Source organism: Megalopta genalis, unplaced genomic scaffold (assembly GCF_051020955.1).
Source record: "Megalopta genalis isolate 19385.01 unplaced genomic scaffold, iyMegGena1_principal scaffold0055, whole genome shotgun sequence".
In the NCBI taxonomy this organism is placed as follows: Eukaryota; Metazoa; Arthropoda; class Insecta; order Hymenoptera; family Halictidae; genus Megalopta; species Megalopta genalis.
The window spans coordinates 396,967-402,500 of NW_027476124.1; positions in this window are offsets into that span (position 1 = coordinate 396,967).

Below are 5,534 nucleotides of genomic sequence, written 5' to 3' on the forward strand. Positions count from 1 at the left end.
AATGTAGGAAAATGGTACTTTACTCTTGATCGTTACGTTGGGACTTTGAAAATATTCGGGCGTTCCAATCGCTCGTCTGTTGCATCATAGCGCGTCTCGGCGCAATCGAGCGATTCGCTCGACCCATTATTTTCGATTTACGGCTAAAATAAATTTTTCTCATTTTATTCAATAACATATTCTTGCTTACATAACTTTTTTACATAGGGATTAAGCATTTAGAACGATACATTGTTTAAAATAAGGGCACTTTACTCTTGACATTTTACGGTTTTTTCAATTTTCTGAAAAATCCTATCATTAGATTTTTTTAAAAATACGATATTCTTGCTTAACTAACGTTTCTACATAGGGATTAAGCATTTAGAACGAAATCTAATGTCAGAAAATGGCACTTTACTCTTGACATTTTTCGGTTTTTTCAATTTTCTGGAAAATCCTATCATTAGATTTTTTTAAAAATACGATATTCTTGCTTAACTAACGTTTTTACATAGGGATTAAGCATTTAGAACGAAATCTAATGTAGGAAAATGGTACTTTACTCTTGATCGTTACGTTGGGACTTTGAAAATATTCGGGCGTTCCAATCGCTCGTCTGTTGCATCATAGCGCGTCTCGGCGCAATCGAGCGATTCGCTCGACCCATTATTTTCGATTTACGGCTAAAATAAATTTTTCTAATTTTTTTCAATAACATATTCTTGCTTACATAACTTTTTTACATAGGGATTAAGCATTTAGAACGATACATTGTTTAAAATAAGGGCACTTTACTCTTGACATTTTACGGTTTTTTCAATTTTCTGAAAAATCCTATCATTAGATTTTTTTAAAAATACGATATTCTTGCTTAACTAACGTTTCTACATAGGGATTAAGCATTTAGAACGAAATCTAATGTCAGAAAATGGCACTTTACTCTTGACATTTTTCGGTTTTTTCAATTTTCTGGAAAATCCTATCATTAGATTTTTTTAAAAATACGATATTCTTGCTTAACTAACGTTTTTACATAGGGATTAAGCATTTAGAACGAAATCTAATGTAGGAAAATGGTACTTTACTCTTGATCGTCACGTTGGGACTTTGAAAATATTCGGGCGTTCCAATCGCTCGTCTGTTGCATCATAGCGCGTCTCGGCGCAATCGAGCGATTCGCTCGACCCATTATTTTCGATTTACGGCTAAAATAAATTTTTCTAATTTTTTTCAATAACATATTCTTGCTTACATAACTTTTTTACATAGGGATTAAGCATTTAGAACGATACATTGTTTAAAATAAGGGCACTTTACTCTTGACATTTTACGGTTTTTTCAATTTTCTGAAAAATCCTATCATTAGATTTTTTTAAAAATACGATATTCTTGCTTAACTAACGTTTCTACATAGGGATTAAGCATTTAGAACGAAATCTAATGTCAGAAAATGGCACTTTACTCTTGACATTTTTCGGTTTTTTCAATTTTCTGGAAAATCCTATCATTAGATTTTTTTAAAAATACGATATTCTTGCTTAACTAACGTTTTTACATAGGGATTAAGCATTTAGAACGAAATCTAATGTAGGAAAATGGTACTTTACTCTTGATCGTTACGTTGGGACTTTGAAAATATTCGGGCGTTCCAATCGCTCGTCTGTTGCATCATAGCGTGTCTCGGCGCAATCGACCGATTCGCTCGATCCATTATTTTCGATTTACGGCTAAAATAAATTTTTCTCATTTTATTCAATAACATATTCCTGCTTAAATAACTTTTTTACATAGGGATTAAGCATTTAGAACGATACATTGTTTAAAATAAGGGCACTTTACTCTTGACATTTTACGGTTTTTTCAATTTTCTGAAAAATCCTATCATTAGATTTTTTTAAAAATACGATATTCTTGCTTAACTAACGTTTCTACATAGGGATTAAGCATTTAGAACGAAATCTAATGTCAGAAAATGGCACTTTACTCTTGACATTTTTCGGTTTTTTCAATTTTCTGGAAAATCCTATCATTAGATTTTTTTAAAAATACGATATTCTTGCTTAACTAACGTTTCTACATAGGGATTAAGCATTTAGAACGAAATCTAATGTCAGAAAATGGCACTTTACTCTTGACATTTTTCGGTTTTTTCAATTTTCTGGAAAATCCTATCATTAGATTTTTTTAAAAATACGATATTCTTGCTTAACTAACGTTTCTACATAGGGATTAAGCATTTAGAACGAAATCTAATGTAGGAAAATGGTACTTTACTCTTGATCGGTACGTTGGGACTTTGAAAATATTCGGGCGTTCCAATCGCTCGTCTGTTGCATCATAGCGCGTCTCGGCGCAATCGAGCGATTCGCTCGACCCATTATTTTCGATTTACGGCTAAAATAAATTTTTCTCATTTTATTCAATAACATATTCTTGCTTAGATAACTTTTTTACATAGGGATTAAGCATTTAGAACGATATAATGTTTAAAATAAGGGCACTTTACTCTTGACATTTTACGGTTGTTTCAATTTTCTGAAAAATCCTATCATTAGATTTTTTTAAAAATACGATATTCTTGCTTAACTAACGTTTCTACATAGGGATTAAGCATTTAGAACGAAATCTAATGTCAGAAAATGGCACTTTACTCTTGACATTTTTCGGTTTTTTCAATTTTCTGGAAAATCCTATCATTAGATTTTTTTAAAAATACGATATTCTTGCTTAACTAACGTTTCTACATAGGGATTAAGCATTTAGAACGAAATCTAATGTAGGAAAATGGCACTTTACTCTTGACATTTTTCGGTTTTTTCAATTTTCTGGAAAATCCTATCATTAGATTTTTTTAAAAATACGATATTCTTGCTTAACTAACGTTTCTACATAGGGATTAAGCATTTAGAACGAAATCTAATGTCAGAAAATGGCACTTTACTCTTGACATTTTTCGGTTTTTTCAATTTTCTGGAAAATCCTATCATTAGATTTTTTTAAAAATACGATATTCTTGCTTAACTAACGTTTTTACATAGGGATTAAGCATTTAGAACGAAATCTAATGTAGGAAAATGGTACTTTACTCTTGATCGTTACGTTGGGACTTTGAAAATATTCGGGCGTTCCAATCGCTCGTCTGTTGCATCATAGCGCGTCTCGGCGCAATCGAGCGATTCGCTCGACCCATTATTTTCGATTTACGGCTAAAATAAATTTTTCTCATTTTATTCAATAACATATTCTTGCTTAGATAACTTTTTTACATAGGGATTAAGCATTTAGAACGATATAATGTTTAAAATAAGGGCACTTTACTCTTGACATTTTACGGTTTTTTCAATTTTCTGAAAAATCCTATCATTAGATTTTTTTAAAAATACGATATTCTTGCTTAACTAACGTTTCTACATAGGGATTAAGCATTCAGAACGAAATCTAATGTCAGAAAATGGCACTTTACTCTTGACATTTTTCGGTTTTTTCAATTTTCTGGAAAATCCTATCATTAGATTTTTTTAAAAATACGATATTCTTGCTTAACTAACGTTTTTACATAGGGATTAAGCATTTAGAACGAAATCTAATGTAGGAAAATGGTACTTTACTCTTGATCGTTACGTTGGGACTTTGAAAATATTCGGGCGTTCCAATCGCTCGTCTGTTGCATCATAGCGCGTCTCGGCGCAATCGAGCGATTCGCTCGACCCATTATTTTCGATTTACGGCTAAAATAAATTTTTCTCATTTTATTCAATAACATATTCTTGCTTACATAACTTTTTTACATAGGGATTAAGCATTTAGAACGATACATTGTTTAAAATAAGGGCACTTTACTCTTGACATTTTACGGTTTTTTCAATTTTCTGAAAAATCCTATCATTAGATTTTTTTAAAAATACGATATTCTTGCTTAACTAACGTTTCTACATAGGGATTAAGCATTTAGAACGAAATCTAATGTCAGAAAATGGCACTTTACTCTTGACATTTTTCGGTTTTTTCAATTTTCTGGAAAATCCTATCATTAGATTTTTTTAAAAATACGATATTCTTGCTTAACTAACGTTTTTACATAGGGATTAAGCATTTAGAACGAAATCTAATGTAGGAAAATGGTACTTTACTCTTGATCGGTACGTTGGGACTTTGAAAATATTCGGGCGTTCCAATCGCTCGTCTGTTGCATCATAGCGCGTCTCGGCGCAATCGACCGATTCGCTCGATCCATTATTTTCGATTTACGGCTAAAATAAATTTTTCTCATTTTATTCAATAACATATTCCTGCTTAAATAACTTTTTTACATATGGATTAAGCATTTAGAACGATACATTGTTTAAAATAAGGGCACTTTACTCTTGACATTTTACGGTTTTTTCAATTTTCTGAAAAATCCTATCATTAGATTTTTTTAAAAATACGATATTCTTGCTTAACTAACGTTTCTACATAGGGATTAAGCATTTAGAACGAAATCTAATGTCAGAAAATGGCACTTTACTCTTGACATTTTTCGGTTTTTTCAATTTTCTGGGAAATCCTATCATTAGATTTTTTTAAAAATACGATATTCTTGCTTAACTAACGTTTTTACATAGGGATTAAGCATTTAGAACGAAATCTAATGTAGGAAAATGGTACTTTACTCTTGATCGGTACGTTGGGACTTTGAAAATATTCGGGCGTTCCAATCGCTCGTCTGTTGCATCATAGCGCGTCTCGGCGCAATCGACCGATTCGCTCGATCCATTATTTTCGATTTACGGCTAAAATAAATTTTTCTCATTTTATTCAATAACATATTCTTGCTTAAATAACTTTTTTACATAGGGATTAAGCATTTAGAACGATACATTGTTTAAAATAAGGGCACTTTACTCTTGACATTTTACGGTTTTTTCAATTTTCTGAAAAATCCTATCATTAGATTTTTTTAAGAATACGATATTCTTGCTTAACTAACGTTTCTACATAGGGATTAAGCATTTAGAACGAAATCTAATGTCAGAAAATGGCACTTTACTCTTGACATTTTTCGGTTTTTTCAATTTTCTGGAAAATCCTATCATTAGATTTTTTTAAAAATACGATATTCTTGCTTAACTAACGTTTTTACATAGGGATTAAGTATTTAGAACGAAATCTAATGTAGGAAAATGGTACTTTACTCTTGATCGGTACGTTGGGACTTTGAAAATATTCGGGCGTACGCGGCGCGCTCGGCGCTTCGAACAGCTCCGGTGTCCCCATTATTTTCGATTTACGGCTAAAATAAATTTTTCTAATTTTTTTCAATAACATATTCCTGCTAAAATAACTTTTTTACATAGGGATTAAGCATTTAGAACGATACATTGTTTAAAATAAGGGCACTTTACTCTTGACATTTTACGGTTTTTTCAATTTTCTGAAAAATCCTATCATTAGATTTTTTTAAAAATACGATATTCTTGCTTAACTAACGTTTCTACATAGGGATTAAGCATTTAGAACGAAATCTAATGTCAGAAAATGGCACTTTACTCTTGACATTTTACGGTTTTTTC